This window comes from Muntiacus reevesi, chromosome 2 (genome assembly GCF_963930625.1).
Source record: "Muntiacus reevesi chromosome 2, mMunRee1.1, whole genome shotgun sequence".
In the NCBI taxonomy this organism is placed as follows: domain Eukaryota; kingdom Metazoa; phylum Chordata; class Mammalia; order Artiodactyla; family Cervidae; genus Muntiacus; species Muntiacus reevesi.
Window position 1 is genome coordinate 262,161,303 of NC_089250.1, and position 22,713 is coordinate 262,184,015.

A 22,713-nucleotide genomic window follows, 5' to 3' on the forward strand; every position below is an offset into this window, starting at 1 on the left:
CGCTGGGGTCTTCAGATCTCTGATGCCCTGAGTTTTCTCCCTGCCTCCTGCTCCATCTTCACAGCTGCCGGACTTTCCTCCATCCCCCAATGACAATCCGTGTGTGTGTGTCTCCCTCCTGCTATCTCTCTGGGTCTCTGTGTCTGTTTCACTCCTTAAATTCTGAGCTCCAGGAGCAGAGACTGTGTGCAGTTAGATCAATGTCCACTCAGCTGGCCTGTCTCCAGCCTCCCCTGCGCTGTTGGCAGCTCAATTTGTACTTACCAAATATGCTAATGATTCTGTCTCTGTCCACGTGTCGTGGCCTGAGTCTGGTTTTCCACCTCCCTCTGTCTCTCCTCTTTAGAAGGAGGGTGGCAGTCTCTTTCTTGCAATGTTACACAAACCTCTTGAGGACCCAAAACTCTGATCTCAGCAGTTGAGTAAGATTCCTCCAACCCAGTGTCCCTTGATCTCTTGAAGGGGTGGGACCTGTACTTTCCTGACCTTGGAGAGAGGCCACCATGAACTTTCCTTAACCCAGGCCCTGGGATCCACTGTGCTGTGTGAACTGGCACTGAACTTGGATCTTATTCCAGGCCCAGGAATCACCGATGGGGAGACATGAAGTGCTTTACACAGAGGAAATCACCAAATCCTCACTCAGTTAATGGAGTGAATGACAGAGAGGTTAAGATCTTGCCCAAGGCCACACAGCCATCTAGAGGTAGCATCAGGAGTCAAGCCCAGACAGTCTAGCTCCAGAGTCTGTTCTTCCCACCTCTTGACTGGACTGCCTTTCTGAGAAAGATGCAGAGAGAGATAACAGACAAAGAGAAGCAAAAGGAAAAAGAAATGGAAAGGGTGAGAGGCAGAGAGGGCAGTAAGTTCTAAGGGAAAGAGTTCTCTGGGTGAGTAAGCAAGGGAGAAACTTGGGTAAACAAACTGCTTTCTTTCTTCCAGGACTTCTCTGAGCCCTTAGATTGCTAACTTGAGCTGTCAATCACTCATCAAGAGGGGAGGGGACTTGACAGGAGCTCCCAGTCTATTGGGAGGGCACATCACAATCTCTTGGGCAAGTGTCTGCTGCTCTTTGAGCTTCCGGTTTGCTCATCAGGAAAATGTGGGTGCCTACCCTATAGGATATCTATGACAATGAATATGAGACCCAATGTGCAGGGGGCCTGGGCCAAAGTAAGTGGTCTGTGAATGCACTGTGGACACAGAGAGAGACACAGAGACTCAGAGATCAAGAGTGAGGAAGGCAGAGAGACAGAGAGACCCAGAAAGAGAGACTTGAGACATGACTGAGAGAGACACCCAAGACAAGGGAATGGTGAGCCCTCAAAGGACACAGCAGACATTTACTCATTCATTCAATAAGCCATTATTGGGTGCCTACTGTGTGCCAGGCCCTGCTTTAGGCACTGGGCACACAGCAGTAACAAAATGTGAATATCTTCGCTCTCACAGAGCTAACATTCCAGCGGGAGGTTCAGATAACAATAAACGGTGATACATTCAGTGAATTCCCACAGTGACAGGTAACATACAGGCATCAAGCCCTGGGTTTTCCTTCTGGTTGTCTATCACCTGCACGCATTTCGTTTGATCAGCATCCACCTGTGCTGGGTACATGGTGGTTTGCTAATCACCCTGGGAATGGGACACGTTTTATTGTCAGGGAAAGAGGCACAAAGGTGGAAATGGTGATACCTGAGACCTGAGAGGACAGGTATGGCAAAGAGGCAGGCAGAGAGATGATGAGACACGAAGAGGGTGTTAGGTAGTTAGAATAGGGAAAAAGAGTCAAAAATGGCGGTGGCTAAAAGACCTGGAAGGAAAAGCCCGCAAAAATAGAACAAAGGAAGGTCCGAGGACCAGAGTGAGAACCTCAGGTAAAACAAACAATGCTCCTGCCTAAGCCCAATTTACATAAGGCAGGCCCAGGGACAGACAAACATATAAAAAGAGGAGCCAAAGCCCTCTTCTCCCCTTTTCTTCTCCCTCTCTCTCCCCCGCGCGATGGGGCGATCTTCTCTTCGCGTCTCTGAATCGACGTGCCCTCACGCCTCAAAGATGGATTTTCCTGCTATTATCTAAATAAATAGAGCTGTAACACTGAGCTGTAACACTGATTTATTTAAGAGCTATAACATGGTGTGCCCGAGACCTGAGAGCTATAACACAGTCTGTCCTCCGAGAGCTGTGACCCGCCAGGGGGCTTTAATGTCCGTCACTCCAAATTTTTGTTGTGACGAGACAAAGAGCCGAGGAACATACACTCGCGTGACATCTATGGTGCCATGACTCAGATAAAATGTGGCTGAAACAACCTCCACGGAAGAGGCCAAGCGCAGCAGGAGCCGAACTCAATGAAGCTCCCGCGGTACAAGTGGAACACGAAGAAAACCCAGCGCAGGGGAAGGCCCGTCGTGCTGGAAACCGGGGCAGCGAAAACCTAACTCAGCAGAAAGCCCACGCGGCTCAGCCTCAGATTCCATCAGACCTCCGGTTAAGGTAGGAGGTCCTCGCTCCTATGGCTGGAAGGACATGCCTAGCAATTACAATGTCTCGTTTCTCGTTTCCTTTAACCCCCAGCGAACAGGCAGGTGACAGTGGGCGCCAGAGAGGGACTCTGGAGAGGCTATTCTTCAGGATGTCCCAAAGGCACTCTCTGCTGAGCCCCAGTAGCTGTTACCCAAGCCGGTGGGGATTCTTCTGTCCCTACTCCTCTCTGTTCCAAGAATCAGGCCAATAAAAAACTGTGAGCACCGGTCAGATATCTAGCAAATTTTCCAGTAGGCTATGAAGGGGATTTCTTGGCACGTTTTTCCCACTACTTTTTCCTGTTTTCCTTCAGTTCTTTCTCCCGGGACTGGAGCCCGACCAAAACCCAAGATGCCCGGCTCAGGCTCTGAGGTCTTATTGCAAAAATTCAGTGAGAGACAAAGCGATAAGTGGGAGGTAGATTTGCTAAGATTCAGAGAGAAGCACCCATTCTACAGCGTACCGGCCTTGGAATGTGGCCTAAGTTTTGCCAGCGGGGCGAATTCATATGCTAATGAATGAGAAGATCATCCCAGCCATTGAAAAACCACTCACTCCTCCCTCTGTTGACAGTGATTTAGGGCTGTTCTGCCACCTCTGGATGTGTCTTTTGGCTTACAGATTGGGGATTAAAGTTTGTTCGACTGGACCCAACTGACTTGAATCGGTTTACGTTATGCTCTGGTGCTATGGCATTCTTCCAAAGGTTGTGCTCTGCCCCCCTTCCTTCTTGTTTCATGCTCCTTTCCTCAGTCCCATCGGGGCCCACAATGTTGCCTCTACAATCTACTAGAAAATAGCTGGCCTTGGGAGAGAAGAACTGTATAATATCCAACCTTAGTCCTGCTTAGCATTGGTCACACTGGAGATCTTGGGGACGCCCAAACTCCAGTCTGGGGTCCCAGGAGGTCATCACGCCTTAACCTGCCTAGGGATCTGGTCCTTGAAAGGTTGTCACGCCTCAGCCTTTCGGGGATCCACTAGTCCCAAGGGTCCCAGGAGGTTGTCACGCCTCGACCTGCCCGGGGATTCGATCTCTAGGAGGCTGTCACGCCTCAGTCTGCCTGGAGATCTGCATCCTGGCCCGGGGACGCCTGGTTCTCAGGTTGTGACAGTACTAGGTAGGATGAGCTTACATCATGGTATCTTCCCATCCACAGTGGACAAACTAGCAATGAGTTACAACCCCTTAATTCTACCCAGCACTGGTCATGCTGGAGACCTTGGGGACGCCCAAACTCCAGCCCGGGGGTCCCAGGAGGTCATCACGCCTTGACCTGCCTAGGGATCTGGTCCTTGAAAGGTTGTCACGTCTCAGCCTTTCGGGGATCCGCTAGTCCCAAGGGTCCCAGGAGGTCGTCACGCCTCGACCTGCCCGGGGATTCAATCTCTAGGAGGTTGTCACGCCTCAGCCTGCCTGGAGATCTGCATCTTGACCCGGGGACGCCTGGCTCTCAGGTTGCCACAGTACTGGGTAAGATAAGCTTCAAAAAGCCTGTTAGTGTTTTCTTTTTCTTTTCCTCCCTAACGTGAGTGTTTTTTAGATGTGAAATAACCAGTCCACTTCCTGGCAGACGCCCTTGAGATGCATCCTTGATAACTAGATGACCCTGAACATACTAGGGTCTTAAAGGAAGCCCAGAGGTATACAACAGGGCTTCACATGTCAAGCGATAGATACCCAGTAGGGGAAACTGCAGTCCCCTCCTCCGATTCTAACTGGAATTATAATGACCCTGAGCACATCTGGGAAAGAAATCATTTTCTAATCTGTATAAAGGCAAGACTGAAAGCAGCCCAGCAAAAAGTAATCAGCTATACCCGGGTCTCAGCAATAACTCAGGAGTACAATGAGAACCCCATTGCCTTTCTAGAAAGGCTAAAAGAGGCCCTCCAAAAGTTTACCAATTTGGACTTAGACTCTTACGAAGGACAGGTGATTTTAAAAGACAAATTCCTGTCCCAGTGTGCATCAGATATCAGAATTAAGTTATAACAGCTACAGCAACAGGACTCTGCTGCCTCTCTAGATGAGATGATCCAGATAGCCACCAATACCTTTTATAACAGAGAACAGGAGAAGGAGGCCAAGGCCCAGGAGAGGGAGAGAAGGAAAGAGACAAGGCATGCCCAGATGCTGGCCGCCCTCCAGGGAAGCCCTATGGCACACCCCGAGCCCTTGAATGACAAGGCACGAGGCAAATGCCTAATCTGTAGACAGGCGGGGCATTGGGCCAAAGAGTGTCCTAACTGTGACAAGTCTCCTAGAACAGCTTGCCACAAATGCCATCAACTGGGACATTGGGTGACACTCTGCCCTCGGGACCCAAGAGTCTCAAGGTCAAGCGCCAAGCATTCCCTCACGATGGTTCAAGAGGACTGAAGCAGCCCGCTCCAGCCAGCCCGCCTGTCACAGATAACCATCACGGGGCTGGAGCCAAGGGTGCAACTGGATGTGGCAGGTAGGTCCGAGAATTTCTTGGTTGACACAGGGGCTACCTACTCTGTCTTGATCTCCTACTCCTCCCAAACCTGTACCATTTTGGGTGCTACAGGAAAAGCAACTACTATAAGATTCACCCAAGCACTTCTTTGTTGCTGGGATGGACAAATATTTTCCCACCAGTTTCTGGTGGTCGCTGAGTGTCCTACTCCCTTAATGGGAAGAGACATACTCACTAAACTGGGGACCACCCTTGTGATGGGAAGCTTTTCAGCCCCTAGGGCCCTACAGCTTCTGATTACTACTGAGGAACTCATCACACCTCCAATAGAGAGAGAGCAAAGACTATGGGAGGACAAAATTAACCCCCAGGTGTGGGACAAAGGGATTCCTGGACGAGCCCACCAAGCTGAACCGGTCGTCATTGTCCTCCGAGATCCCACTCGGTTTCCTAACCGTAAACAATATCCTCTCAAAAGAGAGGCTCGGGAGGGACTACAGCCTTTAATAAATAAATTCCTTGCTTGTGGGCTATTGGTCCCCACCAGTTCTCCATGTAACACCCCAATACTCTCAATAAAGAAAAAGGATGGAACCTGGCGAATGGTTCAAGATCTCTGGATCATAAATGAAGCTGTAGTCCCCCTCCATCCCACAGTACCCAATCCCTATGTAATCTTGGGAGAAATCCCACCCAGTGCCAAGTGGTTTACAGTCTTGGATCTCAAAGATGCATTTTTTTTGCATTCCACTGGCTAAAGAATCCCAATATCTTTTTGCCTTTGAGTGGATGCCCCAGGAGAAAAACATCAACAGATGACTTGGACAGTATTACCTCAGGGGTTCAGAGACAGCCCCCACTTGTTTGGACAGGCCCTTAGCTGGGATCTCCTAGATCTAGACCTGGGACCTAATGGGAAAATATTACAATATGTAGATGACCTACTAATCTGCTCTCCAGATGAAAAAAGTGCCCAACAACATGCAATTCAGGTTCTAAACTTTTTGGCAGAAAGGGGATATACAGTCTCCCGTGCTAAGGCACAAATGGTCAAGACAAAGGTCATTTACCTGGGAGTTCAGATTACACATGGGTCCAGGAGGCTGTCCTCTGATCAGGTACAAGGAATCCTCCAGTTGCCCTCCACCACGACTCGAAAACAATTGTGAGCTTTCCTGGGGCTAACTGGGTACTGTAGAATCTGGATACCCAATTATGGTCTAATTGCCCAGCCCTTATATAAAAGCTTAAAGGGACGAGATGATTCAATCCCACTAATGTGGGGAACTCCTCAAAAGGAGGCAGAGGCTACACTAAAACAGGCCTTAACTCAGGCACCTGCCTTGAGGTTGTCAGATCCAAAAAAGGCATTCCAACTTTATGTCCATGAGAGAGGGGGAATAGCCTTGGGAGTGTTAACTCAAAGGTTGGGATCTGAGCCCCAGCCTGTAGCTTACTTATCCAAGAGACTTGATCCAACCGTCCAAGGCTGGCCCTCCTGTCTTCGAAATCTTGCAGCTATTGCAATCATGATAGAAGATGCACTAAAACTCTTCTTTGGGGGCAAACTATTTTTACCAACCACCAAATAAAACAACTCCTAAATGGGAGAGGCCATTTATGGATGTCTGATCAAAGAATTATCAGATATCAAGTAATATTGATGGAAAATCCAGGCCTCACTATATCCCCTTGTGAGGTTCTTAACCCAGCCACCCTCCTGCCTACCCCCGAAGGCTCTCTCCCCTTTCACTCCTTTCTAGAAACCTTGGGCCACTGGACAAAACCCCGAGAGGGATTGTCAGAAGATCCTCTGATCAATCCTGAAGAAATCTGGTACACTGACGGAAGCAGCTTTGTCTTGGAAAGAAAAAGAAGAGCTGGATATGCAGTAGTCTCCAATTTTGAGACCATAGTGGCTAAGCCTCTGCCACCAGGTACTTTAGCCCAATTAGCTGAGCTCATAGCCCTGACTCGAGCTTTAGAGCTGGGAAAAGGAAAAAGAATAGCCATTTATACTGACTCCAAGTATGCCTTTCTGGTGCCTCATGCACATGCAGCTATTTGGAAAGAAAGGGGCCATTTGACCACCCGAGGGTCCCCAATCAAATATGGTGATCAAATCCTTAGACTCTTAGAGGCAGTCCATCTGCCCACTGAGGTTTCAGTCTCCCACTGTAAAGGACACCAAAAAGGGAGCACTGAAGTGGCACGAGGGAACCAAGCAGCTGATCAGGCAGCTAAGAGAGCAGCGTTACAGAACCATGACCTAATAGGGATTGCCACCTTAGTTCCACAGACTAACTTGCCAGAAACTCCTTCATATACTGAAGGTGAAACTCTTAAAGCTAAGAGTGAGGGCTTTCAAGAAGATCATATGGGATGGTTCCAAAAAGAGGGGCTCCTTTTTCTGCCTGGGAACCTCCAATGGAAGTTGGTTAACTCCTTACATGCCACCATTTAGGAGAAAAGGCCCTCCAAAGATTACTAGAAAGGTCTTTCAGAGGAACAGGCTTCCAAACAACTATAAGACAAGTGGTCTCCTCTTGTCCCACTTGCCAATTAAACAGCCCGCAAGCAGCTAGAAGACCCCAGCTGGCCCAGCCCATCCAGCGACGTGGGGCTTATCCAGGAGAGGACTGGCAGATGAACTTCACCCAGATGCCAGTTTCTCAAGGGTATAAATACCTATTAGTCATGATAGACACATTCACAGGATGGATTGAAGGCTTTGCCACCCGGACTGAGAAGGCTGAGGAGGTAGTAAAAAGACTGCTCCATGAAATCATTCCAAGGTTTAGTCTGCCCAGGTCATTACAAAGTGACAATGGGACATCATTTACTTCTAAGATCACCCAAGGAATCTCTAAAGCATTGGGCATTACTTATTATCTCCATTGTGCCTGGAGGCCTCAGGAAAAGTAGAAAGAGCCAACCAATTCTTAAAATCAGCGATAAAAAGATAACCCAAGAGACCTCCCTGGGATGGAAGGAGGCTTTACCAATAGCTCTCCTCCGTACCCGTATTGCCCCTAAGGAACAGGTTGGTTTTAGTCCTTATGAGATGCTATATGGGAGACCTTTTGTTTATGTCAATGACCTCTTCCTAGATCCAGAGGTTCAGACCCTCCAGTCTTATACCATGGCCGTTGGGCAATTCCAACAGGATATACGCTTGTGGGGTATGAGCCAGGACCCAAAAGACTCTAAGGACTTGCCACTATATGCTCCAGGGACTCAAGTCCTAATTAAAGCCTAGAAAGACGGGTCCCCAAAGGCTCAACTCCAGCCCACATGGAAGGGCCCCTATCCTGTAATACTTTCTACTCCCACAGCGGTCAAGGTGCCAGGACATGACTCCTGGATTCACTACTCACGAGCCAAGCCGTGGAAGAAAACAGAAGAAGACACTCAATACACCTGTGAGCCGCTGGGAGATCTCAGATACCTATTCAAAACTACATATGAGTGCCCTTCTAATAAACAACCCAAAAATCTGGTCTCTAGGGATAAGATTTCTCAAGACAGCTCTAAAGGGCCAACACAGCTTGGCAAAAATAATACTCCAAAACAGACAGGACATAGTTCTTCTGATCTCTGAACAAGGAGGGACTTGAGCCATCCTGGCGATGTGAATTTAAAATTGGTTAATGCCCCTACTAGTCCTTGTTATGCCATACTGATGCTGCTAATGGTTGTTCCATGTACTGTCAATGGTCTAACCTGTCTTGTCTCTGCCCAGGTCAAGCTACGACATGCAGCACCAGTTCAACAAAGATAAAATTACAGTCAACCACAAAAAACATCACTCACCCTTAGATGGACACTGCTATAAGGACTCTGAGGCCTGAGACTAGCAAGAGGGGGAGGCCCAATGCCCCTCGCCATCCCAGTTCAGCAGGAAGTAGCTAGAGAGACATTGACGCCCCTATTCCCAAAGAATTGGGCCTCCCATCTCTTGAAGGGTGAATGTTAGGTAGTTAGAATAGGGAAAAAGAGTCAAAAATGGCGGTGGCTAAAAGACCTGGAAAGGAAAGCCCGCGAAAATAGAACAAAGGAAGGTCCGAGGACCAGAGTGAGAACCTCAGGTAAAACAAACAATGCTCCTGCCTAAGCCCAATTTACATAAGGCAGGCCCAGGGACAGACAAACATATAAAAAGAGGAGCCAAAGCCCTCTTCTCCCCCTTTTTTTTGCTCCCTCTCTCTCCCCCGCGCGATGGGGCGATCTTCTCTTCGCGTCTCTGAATCGACGTGCCCTCACGCCTCAAAGATGGATTTTCCTGCTATTATCTAAATAAATAGAGCTGTAACACTGAGCTGTAACACTGATTTATTTAAGAGCTATAACACGGTTTGTCCGAGACCTGAGAACTATAACACAGTCTGTCCTCCGAGAACTGTGGCCCGCCAGGGGCTTTAATGTCCGTCACTCCAAATTTTTGTTGTGACAAGACAAAGAGCCAAAGAACATACACTCGCGTGACAAGGGAAACCCAGAAACCCCGAGACAGACGGACAGAAGACAGACATGAACACAGGAGAAGTACAGGCACTTGTGTAGGGCCGTCCCCGGTGGCTCAGATGGTAAAGCATCTGCCTGCAGTGCGGGACCTGGGTTTGATCCCCGGGTCGGGAAGATGCCCTGGAGAAGGAAATGGCAACCCACTCCAGTACTCTTGCCTGGAGAAGCCCATGGATGGAGGAGCCTGGTGGGCCACAGTCCGGGGGGTCGCAACGCGTCGGACACGACTGGGCGGCTTCCCTGGCCCTGGTGGTTGTAGATGTCTAGTTGCTAAGTCATGTCCGACTGCCACCAGCACTGTCTGTGTGGTTCTCAGACCTGGCTGTGCCTCTCTGCCCTCACTGTCAAGTTTGGGGATAATGTCCAACCCCTTCCCCAGGGATGCTGTGAGTTCAGCATCACACCTACACTTGTCACACCCTGGTGGTCCAGTGGCTAAGACTCTGCGCTGCCAAACCAGGGGAACCAGGTTCCATCCCTGGCCAGGGAACGAGATCCCACATATCACAACTAATGATCCCCCACGCTGCAAGCTAAAGACTCTGCATGCCACCACTAACACCCAGCACAGACAAATAAATAAAAATTAGAAATATTTAAACAAGAGAAAAAGCAACTTGGGTAGATTCTAGCATGTATTAGCCATTACACACTTGTTTTCCTCGAAAGTCAATTGAAACATTGAGAGGTTTGCTCCAAATCCTCTTTTGCCCATTCACACCTGAAGGTGCACAATGGTTTCAGAATAATGCTTTTAACTGCATCCGGTTAAATTCCTTAAAGAAGTCAAGCACATGGGATGGCTGAGTCCTTTTGCTGTTCACCTGAAGTTATCACAACATCGTTGTTAATCGGCTGTGTGCGACGCTTAGTTGTTCACTCATGTCCGACTCTTTGCGACCCCAGGGACAGTAGCCCGCCAGGCTCCTCTGTTCATGGGGATTCTCCAGGGAAGAATACTGGAAAGGGTTGCCATGCCCTCCTGATTAGTTGTCTATACCCCAATACAAAATAAAGTTCAAAAGGGGGAAAAAAGGCAATTTTTAAGATATCTAGTATTCTTCGTATACCATTACAAAGGTTTTTTTTTTTTTTTAGCATAAATGAATGCCAAACCAGAAAAAGAAGAAGTCAATGACACAAAGTCACACATTGCACATGATTCCATTTCCATGAAATATCCAGAACTGGCAAATCTGTGGACACAGAAAGATCAGGTGTTGGCAGAGACTAGGGGAGGGGAGAATGGGATGTGCCTGCCTAATATACACAGGGTTTTCCTTTGGGGTGATGAGAAGGTTCTGGAACTAGACAGTGGTATGGTTTTACAGCATCGTGTGTGTACTTCATGCGCTCAATTGTGAAGGAGTCTTTTGGGCCTAGAAAAGAGAACAACAGTCTCAAAGGCCCATTGCTGAATCATCTAACTTCAGAGAAAACAAAACATAACTTTAGTTCCATCCTGATGCTCCAGGCCAGTTGCATCTATCTGGGACTTATCACCACCTGTCCGGAAACCTACCACCCCCTACACCCGCCCAGAAGACTTATCACCCCCTGCCCAACTACAAGTGTCATCTCAACAAAAGAATACTCAAAATATCCCGCCTGATTGACGTTTCCCTTATTGCTTCCACAAACCTCCCTATAAGTATGAGGCCTCCCTGATCCCTTTCAGCGCTCAACCTCGTCGTTAGGCCGACTGTCTCCCCTCCTTGCCTGAATAAAGTTAACCTACTTCTGTTGAGGTCGTCTTTCCTTTTCCACCTCGCCAGAACTATGTCCTACATTTTTGGTGCCGAAACCCGGGAAGGGGGCGAGGCACTCGTCTCACTCTCTCTCTCTCTCCCTCCCTCTCATTGTTTTCCCCTTTTCCCCGGAGTCTGGGAGTGCAAACATCCTCCAAGCTCACTTCTCCGCCAGGGCTCTTAAGTTCCCCTCGGGGACACCTAGTGCCTTCGTGAGCGGTGCAAGCCTTGTGCTAAGGCTTTATTGATGATTTGCGTACCCCCAGGCTTCGACTTTACCCCCCTTTTCTCTCTCTGACGACCTCCAGATTAGGGACCTCTTGCCATTCGACCGCTCTACATGCAACACTCCACTCAAGCCGGCCCCTAGATTAAGGTAAGATCCGATCTGGACGGAGTTCTAGAGGCGCCCTAGAATTCAGTCCTCTCCGGGTCCCAGGGACCCCTGGCCCAGGGCCACTCTGTAGGCGACGGTAGGGGACGCTCCACCTCGACACAGAGCTCTTTTCTCATAACTTCTATTGCGACTATGGGTGATGACTCGAGTTCCCAATAGGAGCCTCTGCTTGCCTTTCAATTATGGGGTCTGGCCAATCTGTCCTAAAAGATTCCCCTCTGGCCTGTGTTCTCAAAAATCTCAAACCACTCTCACTCACCGAACTCAAAGCTAACCGCTTAAAGCAACTCTGTACACAGATTTGGCCTCAATACCAATTAGACAATCAAGACCGCTGGCCTGAGGTTGGCACATTTGACTTTACCATTCTCCAAAATCTCACTGACTTCCTTAAACCGAATGGCAAGTGGTTGGAGATCCCCTATGCCCAAGTCTTTTGGGCCCTTCGGAGCAGGCCCTCCCTATGCCAGGCCTGCTCCACCCACGAGGTCCTTCTATGCACCTTGCCTCCCAAGCAAAAGGGCTCTTCTTCCTCAACTAACCACAGACCGCAACCTTCTGCACCCCCAGAGTTCGACCCCGCGGATGGACGAGCCCCCTCCTTACCCGCCACCCCACCGCCCCTCTCCTTCCCCTTCATCCAACTCACCTACTGGCACTGAAACCTCTCCTGACTCCCCCTCAGCCCCGCTACCCCATCTCCTCGACTCCCCCTTCCCCCCTCCTCCCCCCCCCCCCCCCCCCGCCACATAGAGATGGCAGGACCAGAGGGCCCCACCCGAGTCCATGTGCCATTTTCACTGTCAGATATGAGCCAGATAGAAGAAAAGTTAGGATCATTTTCTGAAAATCCTACCAGATACAGAAAAGAATTCCTGAGACTCTCCCAGGCCTATAACCTCACATGGAGTGACGTATATTATATCCTAAATGCCACTCTCACCCCAGACGAAAAAGACCGCCTCTGGCAAGCGGCAAAAGCCCAGGCTGATCATTTATATAACCAAAACCGGGACAGCCCAGCTGCTGATGAGGCGGTGCCTCAGTTAGATCCCCACTGGACTTACCAGCCCGGTGACCCAGGTATCAGGAGACTCGATCATATGATCACTTGCATTCTGGGAGGAATGCAGAAAATTACTCATAACCATGTCAGTTATGATAAAGTCAGGGAAGTCACCCAAGGGGCAGACGAAAATCCAGCCTTATTCTTGGCACGCCTCACAGAGGCAGTCCAGAAGTATACCAACCTAGATATCACTACCCCTGCTGGGTTTCTGTACCTTCACGTTCAGTTCATCAGCCAATCTGCCCCTGACATCAGACGCAAGCTTCGACAACTAGAAAAGGGCCCTGAGACCCCCCAAAGAGACCTTCTAGAAGTAGCCTTCAAGGTGTTCAATAATAGAGAGGAGGAGGCTAAGAGAGAAAAAGAACGTGAGAGAAAAGCTAAATATGCCCTTTTGGCAGCAGCAATTAAAGAAAGAGATCAGCCTGGCCCGAGTCATCCCAGAACGGGGCTTAAGACTCCCCCCGGACCCTGCTTCCGATGCAACCAGTCAGGACACTGGGCAAAGGCATGCCCAAACCCACGGCTCCCCACAAAAGCATGCCCAACCTGTGACCAATGGGGACACTGGAAGATAGACTATCCCCAGGGATGCCCTGGCACCCCTGGGGGGGTCCCCACCTCCCAGACCTGGAGAGTGGAATGTCCACAGGGACTCCCTGGTGCATCTGAGGAGATCCCCACTTCTCCCCGGAACCCCAGCCCAACTCTACAAGAGTTGTTCCAATGACAGGGCCTGGGTTCCAGCCCCCTGGCCCGTGTCCTGAACACGAGCTTGGAACTTAGGGTAGACGGGGTAGTGGCTGGAAAAGAGACCTGTTTTATAGTAGACACTGGAGCCACTTTCTCTCTCTTAACTTCCTACTCTGGCCCAACTCAGGACTCAGAAATCACGATCAAGGGGGTCTCTGGAGTTCCCCTAAGGCCAAAAATCAGCCCTCCATTACTCTGTCAATTTGGAAAATCAACCCTTATACACTCATTCCTCATAATGCCTCAGTGCCCAATGGCACTTCTAGGGAGAGATTTGTTATCCAAATTGGAGGTCTTTATTACCATAGCCTCCCCTCGATACAGTCTCTATATTCTGCATGCAGATGGCACCTGGACAGTACCTATCCCTCACCCCTGACCTTCCCTTGGATCTACCTGCCTTAGACCCCCAAGTCTGGGATGCTGATCACCCATCAATAGCCAAGCATCATTTCCCAGTCCACATTATCCTAAAAGACCCCTCGACTATAATCACCCAGCAACAGTACTCTCTCACCCCGGAGGCCCACAAGGGACTTCAGCCTATCATAGACCGTCTTCTTCAAGCCTCTATCCTAATTCCTACCCATTCACCACACAACACCCCTATTCTGGCAGTAAGAAAGGGACCAAACTCTTGGAGACTGGTCCAGGACCTGAGAAAAATCAATGAGGCTATTATGCCAACATTCCCAGTAGTCCCTAACCCTTACACCCTTCTGTCTGCCATACCCCCGACTGCAACCCACTTCACAGTATTAGATCTCAAAGATGCTTTTTTCACCATTCCCCTCCACCCCCTCTCCCAACCTCTTTTCGCCTTCACCTGGCAAGACCCTGAGACTCACGTTTCCCAACAGCTAACATGGACAGTTCTCCCCCAGGGGTTTAGAGACAGTCCCGACATTTTTGGACAGGCTTTACAAAAGGACCTACGGACTCTCAACCTAGCCCCAAGTCATCTCCTCCAATATGTAGATGACCTCCTCCTTTATAGCTCAACCCGAAAACTCTGCCTCCAACATACTGCCAAACTCCTTAGGGCCCTGGGATCCTGGGGTTATGGGGTATCCCAATCTAAGGCCCAAATAGTCCAGACAAAAGTCACCTACCTGGGACTTTCCATATCCCATCAACAAAGAACTATTCCCCCAGATAGAATCCAGGCCTTAATTAACTGTCCACTTCCAAAAACAAAAAGGGAACTCCTGTCTATCCTCGGCCTCCTAAATTTTTTCCGTATCTGGATCCCCAACTTCTCCCTCATTGCAAAGCCACTCTATGAGGCAACTAAAGGATGTCTGGATGAGCCCCTCTTTAATCCTTCTTCGCTGGCCAATCCTCTTCGCCAACTCACCCAGAGCCTGCTCCGAGTCCCAACTCTCCACCTGCCAGATCACACCAGACCATTCTTTCTCTTTGCACATTCCAACCAAGGACAGGCCCTGGGGCTTCTATGTCAGCGGGCTGGAGATACCTGGGCTCCCATAGCCTATCTATCAAAACAGCTGGACATGGTGACCAAGGGGTGGCCTCCCTGCATACAGGACATGGCTGCTATCGCAGCCCTCGTACCCGAAGCAAATAAACTCTCTAGACATGCCCGCCCCTTTAACAGTCTGGTCTCCACACACCTTCCGAGACTTGCTGTCACATCGGGCTTTCCTCTCCCTTCCCCCTTCCAGGGTACAGGTTCTACATGCCTTTCTCCTTGACCCTCAGCTCTCATTCTCCCCCTGCTCTTCCCTTAACCCCGCCAGCTTATTACCCATGTCCTCTACAACAGACTCCCTCTTACATAGCTGCAGCCTAACAGTAGATCTTACCCAAAACCCCTTCAAACATGTAACCGATCAGCCCATCCTAGACCCAGACACCCCACACTGGTTCGCTGATGGCAGCTCTCAAAAATCCCCACCGTTTGCAGCAAGATATGCCATCATCCAGGGGGACCTTCGTCACAATTATAGAACCCAGACAATTGAAGCTTCACTGCTGCCACCTCACACCACCTCCCAACAGGCAGAACTGATAGCTCTCACCAGAGCTTTAACTCTGGCTAAAAATCTAAGGGTTAACATCCACACAGACTCCAAATATGCCTATAACATACTTCACTCAAACATCCTAATATGGAGAGAAAGAGGTTTCCTAACCCAAAAGGGATCCCCTATTATTAATTCAGACCTGATCCACAAACTTCTAGAGGCAGTACTCTTACCAAACAAAGCCACCATCCTCCACTGTAGGGGACATCAAAAGGGAAGTCTCATATCAGCCTTCAACAATGCTGCAGACCAGAAGGCAAAAGCGATAGCCCTGTCCCATCCTTCCCTCCAGTCTCCTGTCATCTTATCTTTGACTCCACCCGACCCTCCCACCACCAGAGAAATCCTCTCTTACCTACACTCACTTTTTCATCCCTCATCCAAGACACTCCAACAGTTCCTCCGTAACCACTTCCCCATATCCAATGCTGACCAACAATATTTAGATAACCTTACCCGCTCCTGTCAAACATGTCAACGTACTAACCCCAATTCCAACCTTAAACCGACATCCTTTCCAACCCATCAAATGTGAGGCAGCCTCCCAGCACAGGATTGGCAGATAGACTTTACTCATATGACCCCAGTCCAGAGAGTCAGATATGTCCTGGTCCTTGTGGACACCTTTTCAGGTTGGGTAGAAGCATTTCCCACTACAAACACAAGAGCCCACACTGTGGCCCAAATCCTCCTCACAGAAATTATCCCCAGGTTTGGCCTGCCTTCATCCCTACAGTCTGATAATGGCCCGGAATTTACGTCCAAGGTCACCCAACAACTTGTCCAATTCTTACAGATACCCTGGAAATTTCACATTCCATACTGTCCCCAGTCCTCAGGAAAGGTAGAAAGGATGAATAGAATAATTTAAAAAAAAAACGCTTACCAAACTAACCTTGAGGTACATCTGGATTGGACTAAACTTTTGCCAATTGTTCTCCTCAGAATGCGGGCTTTGCCCAGAAAGCCCCTGGGGCTGAGCCCCTTTGAGGTGATGTATGGAAGGCCCATGCTCCCTCCTAGACTCCCCCCTGAACCTCCTCCCATACCAAGCTTCCTACACTCCCCTCTGCTGGTGCAACTCTGCAATGCCCTCTGGAAATACGTCAACCACAATCTGCCTGTCCCTGACCCCCAAGCCTCCCTGCCCCCTTTACAAATTGGGGACCTGGTCTATCTATCAGATAATCCTCAGGGTGACCTAACCCCAAAGTGGCAGGGAACATTCAAAGTCATCCTCCTTACCCCAACTGCAGCTAAACTCGAAAAGGTCACCTCCTGGGTACACCTCTCTCGTCTAAAACGGGTCACCGCCAATCCAGCGCTGCCCTCCTTAAATGACACCTATCAGGTCTCCCTCACAGGACCCACCTCCTTAAAATTCACCCGGCGACAACCCCTGTCAACCATCAGAGAGGACACTGAATGACCTTGACTCTCTTCAACATACAACTGTTCCTGACCCAACTACTACAAGACCTCTGGATCAGCGCCCCGACAGGAACCTCCTTCAAAGACCTGACTACACTGGTGTCTCAACTGTGGCTCCATGGAACCTTCTACAACTTGACTTCAGATGAAATCGATTTCTTTACTCTCATTCTCTACATCATTCTACATCCTAATGAGCACTGTCCCTCCTCAGATTCAAACCACCACCAACTTGGGGCCTTCTGCCCCTCACCCTGACTGGCCTCTCCCTGTCTCTCTAAGTATAACTGCACTCCTAATCTTAATCCTTGCTGTAGGCCTAGTAACTGTCTCCCCTCAGGACTGGCCACCTATCCTTCGTCTTTCCGTGGGTATCGCCTACGTTGCTAGGTGTGTTCTACTCTTAGGGTGCTATTTCCTCTGCACTGCCTAACTAACAGCCTCATGGCTTCTCTGCTCCTTATCCTTGCTGCACTCCCCAGCCTTCTGGCTACTCCCTGCCCCTGCTCAGACATTTATTCCTACGTACATTCCTCACGTTATAATACAGCTCCAAAACCATGCACCATGAACCTCGGGGGCGGGAAGTCCAAATTCCTACTCACTGTCAAAGTACAAATGAGAGGGAGTTTCGTGAGTACCTGCCATAAGCCAAATGGAAGAAACTTATGTTTCTATCCCATTACCCACTGAGGCTACTCAGACGGGGGTGGGGTACTAGATCAAAATTGGGAAAAGAAACAAGAACAAGTTATAAAGAACATAATTTCCTGGTTACAGGTGACCCCTGAGCCTTACAAACACCTAGACCTCCTTTCCCAATTACGGCCTCTCCTAAAACCTCCCTCTGGCAACCAACACCTTACTGCCTACTCAACTCTTCCTTCCAATTCTTCCAGTACACACAACACACATCCCAGTGTTGGATATGCATGTCACTGTCTCCCTCACCGCACATAGCGATTCCCTTACCCTCAACCTGGCTGTCACAGGGCAACTATACCTCCCCTTCCTAACAGAAAACTACACAACTCATTGGACCAGTCTCTGACAATGTCCTACTCTCAGCCTCTTCAAACCTAACCTGTATTAACGACTCTAGTCCCAACTGCACTGGTCTTACAAACTCCGCTCCCTCCTTCTGTTCCACTTGGGTTCTCTGGAACAGCACAAATAATTGCACCAATCCGGGAATCTTCATTCTTTGTGGGACCTATGAATATTCATGCCTCCCCTTAGACCCCCCTGGACCCTGCATCTTGGTCTTCCTGATCCCAGGCCTAACATTCCTCAAAGAGGAAGAGATAGAACAAATAGTTTACCCCCAAGGGGAACTTTCCCACAGAAAAAGACAAGCTGTCATAGCCCGCCTCCTGATTGGGACTGGCATAGCAGCAGCCCTAGGCAACGGGATTGGAGGCATCTCGACCTCTGCCCATTTCTATTACAAGCTGTCCCAAGAACTTAATGAAGACATGGAGCAGGTAGTAGAGTCCTTCGTTTCAATCCAAAAACAAATTAACCCATTTGTTTCTATGGCCCTACAAAATAGGCGAGCCCGGGACCTTCTCACTGCAGAAAAGGGAGGGACCTGCCTTTTCCTAGGAGAGGACTGCTGCTATTTTGTTAATGAAACGGGCATAGTCCAGGTCCGACTCAAAGAACTTAGAGACAGAATTGAACGCCGCAGAAAAGAGTTACAAAACCTTTACATTCCCCAAAACCTGTTCCAACAGATACTCCCTTGGTTGCTCCCTTTCCTGGGACCATTGGTACTTATCATTCTATTCCTCTTATTTGGACCCTGTCTCTTCAATCTCTTTCAAAGGTTTCTCCAAGAACGAATTCGGGCCATCCCTCGAGATCAGGTCAAGACCATTCTTCTTCTCGAGAGCCTCACCTCAAGCTCAGAAAAAGGATACTGTGGACCCTAGAACGATCCTCCATTCCAGACACCAAACCGTCGCCCCTATCCAGCCAGAAGTAGCCAGAGAGATACGGCGCCCTTTTTCCCTTTTTTTTTTTTTATTTTTATGATTTCAGGGTCTGGAATGAAGGAGTCTTTTGGGCCTAGAAAAGAGAACAACAGTTTCAAAAGGCCCTTGCTGAATCATCTAACTTCGGAGAAAACAAAGCATAACTTTAGTTCCATCCTGATGCTCCAGGCCAGTTGCATCTATCTGGGACTTATCACCACCTGTCCGGAAACCTACCACCCCCTACACCCGCCCAGAAGACTTATCACCCCCTGCCCAACTACAAGTGTCATCTCAACAAAAGAATACTCAAAATATCCCGCCTGATTGACGTTTCCCTTATTGCTTCCACAAACCTCCCTATAAGTATGAAGCCTCCCTGATCCCTTTCGGCGCTCAGCCTGGTCGTTAGGCCGACTATCTCCCCTCCTTGCCTGAATAAAGTTAACCTACTTCTGTTGAGGTCTTCTTTCCTTTTCTGCCTCGCCGGAAATGTACCTCACAAATTGTACTTTTAAAAATAGCACTGCTCATGTTATATTTGCTGTGAAGTATGTAAGTAAAGTCGCTCGGCCAAGTCCAACTCTTTCCGACCCCATGGACTGTAGCCTACCAGGCTCCTCTGTCCATGGGATTTTCCAGGCAAGAATACTAGAGTGGGTTGCCATTTCCTCCTCCATGGGATCTTCCTGACCCAGGGATCGAACACGGGTCTCCAGCATTGCAGACAGATGCTTTACCGTCTGAGGCACAAGGGAAGACCATGATGATAAACAAACAAACAAACAAACAAACAAACAAACAAATTTTACTTCATAAGATCCCCACAAAAATCAATTTATTAAAAGTTAAAAATAAACCAGATGTGTGATATAGTGCATTCTTCTCAGAAACATGTTCAAAAACAAGTTCTAGTGGCATCATCTTAGACTGGTGATGAGTCTAAATGATATTTCCAGAGCTGCAATTGAAATGTGCTGTGAAAATATCCGAGGTTTCTGGGGGCTTCCCTGATGGTCCAGTGGTTAGGACTGCAGCAGGAATGCAGCAGGATTGAATGGGTTCCATTCCGGGTCGGGGAAATAAGATCCCAAATGTTGCAGGGCGTGGCCAAAAAGAAAAGAAAATATCTGGTTTCCATTAGTGACAAACCCACTGTTACTGCTGACATGACTGCAATCTGCCTTCATAAATGAGAGAAAGGCTAAAGTTCAGAATGAGTTTAGTGAAAAACATACAATTTTGTTTTCCATCCAAGTTCCTGGAGCCCCTGAATTCTAGGGGTGCCTGAACCTCAGATAAAGACTTCCAGGTCTAGAGGCTTCAAATCTAGCCGCTGGAGTCCTGTAGGCCTGGATTTAAACATTGTCTCTGGCACATATTGGCCTTGACAAGTGACTGTCCTCCCTAGGCCTCCATTTTGTCAACTATAAAATGGAAAGTTTTTGTTTTTTTCTCATCATTTTAAAATTTATTTATTTTTAGTGAAAGGATAATTGCTTTACAATATTGTGTTGATTTATGTCGTATCCCAATATGAATCAGCCATAGGTATACCTATGTCCCTTCCCTCTTGAACCTCCCTGCCACCTCGACGCCCACCTTACCCGTCTAGGCAGTTACAGAGCCCAGGTTTGAGTTCCCTGAGTCATACAGCAAATTCCCGAACGCTATCTCTTTTACACATGGTAGTGTATGTTCTTCCAGGCTACTCTCTCCATCCATCCCACCCTCACCTTCCTCCTCGCACCCCCATGGCCCTAAATCCGTTCTTTATGTCTGCATCACCATTGCTGCCCTACAAGTAGATTCATCACTACCATCTCTCTAGAATCCATATATATGCGTCAGTATGCGACATTTGTTTTCTCTTTCTGACTTCACTCTGTATAATAGGCTGTAAGTTCATCCATCTCATCAGAACTGACTCACATGCGTTCCTTTTCATGAATGAGTAACACTCCCAAAATGGGGCTTTTTAAACTGTTTATAGTCATTACATCAAGAATGTGGCTATTGAATGAATCACACAGGTCACACAGCACAGTAGGAACCATGACCTGGGGTCAGAAAAGTCCATGGTGGCGCCGCTTGGCGCCGCTCCAAGGTCAGGGAAGTGCATGTTTTGCCCCTGTGTTGAAATGCACCACAATGTGATCAGCAGGAAACAAAGGTCAGGAGGCAGAAGAGTTTGCGATATGTAAATCCCAGTCCCTACAGGGCACAGACTGAATGTGTCTGGTGTTTCCAGGGCCCAGGTGGGGGTCTGGGTCGTGGCAGGGGCCCAGAAGACTATTGTGACATGAATAATGATTTTCTGGGGTTTAACTGTGTCATCCCCAAAATTGATACATTGAAGTCCGACTCAGTGGACATGAGTTTGAGTCAACGGGAGTTGGTGATGGATGGGGAGACCTGGTGTGCTGCACTCCATGGGGTCGCAAAGAGTCGGACATGACTGAGTGATGGAACAGAACTGAATTGAAGCCTTAACCCCCAGTACCTCAGAATGTGACCTTATTTGAAGATGCATTCATTCATTGCAAATGTAACCAAGTTAAAAAGAGGTCCTTAGTGTGGGTTCGAATCTTGTTAGACTGGTGTCTTTATGAAAGGGGTAGTTCAGGACACAGACACATCCCAGAGAGAATGCCATGGGAAGATAAAGGCAGAGATGAGGATGATGCTTCTAGAAGTCAGGGAACGTCAAAGATGGCCAGCAAACCACCAGACACGAGGGGAGAGGCCTGGAATAGATGCTCTCCCATGGCTTTTAGAAGGAATCAACTCTGATGACTCCGTGATCCTTGTTACAGCAGACTTAGGAACTAATATAGACAGGGATGACCCCAGATGGAAAGTCACATGATGAATCAATTTCCTATGGCTGATATAAAAAACGATCACAAACTCAGTGCCCTCAAATAACACAAATGTATTATCTTACAGCTTATTTATTTCCCTAGCTGTATCATCTTACAGTTTGTTTATATCTTTTTATTGTCTTACATGTTTTCAGTTTCTAGATGCGGCATCTCTTGGCTCATGGCCCCTTCCTCAGTTTTCAAAGCCAGGAGCATAGCATCTTCTTTCTTCTCTGACCTCTGTCACAGTCCTTAAATCTTCCCTATGTCTGATCTTCTGCCTGCTCCTGTTTCTCTCCAGGGGGACACACCACACGGCTTGCAGGATCTTAGTTCCCCAACCAGGGATAGAACCTGTGCCTCCTGCAGTGGAAGCATGGAGTCATAACCACTGGACCACCGGGGAATTCGCTCTCCCTTCCTCTTATAAAAACACTTACTGTTACATTGGGTCCATCCACATAATCCAGGTTAATCTCCCCACCTCAAGATCCTTAACTTTGTCCCATATGGAAAGCCCCCTATGCCATGAAAGATATTTTAACATACTCTCAGGGTGTACAGATTAGGACACAGAGGTCCCTGGCACAAGGTGGGGAGATACTACACAGGACTTTGCAGGCTGGGTCCATGGCGAGTGACCCTGAGATGGACAGTCGTGCATAAGACCCCTGTTGGTTCTCATCACTCAATGGACATGAATGTGAGCCAACTGCAGGAGACAGTGAAGGACAGGGAAGCCTGGCATGCTTTAGTCCATCGGGTCGCAAGGAGTCAGACACGACTTAGCGACTGAACAACAACAGCAAATTCCTGAGGAAGGACCTGGGAGCCATGGAATGGCTTTGAGCAGGAGAGTGAGATGGTAAGATGTGTGCTTGGAAGGCACCGTGCTCTGGTTGCCAAGTGGAGAGTGACTGAGAGAACTAG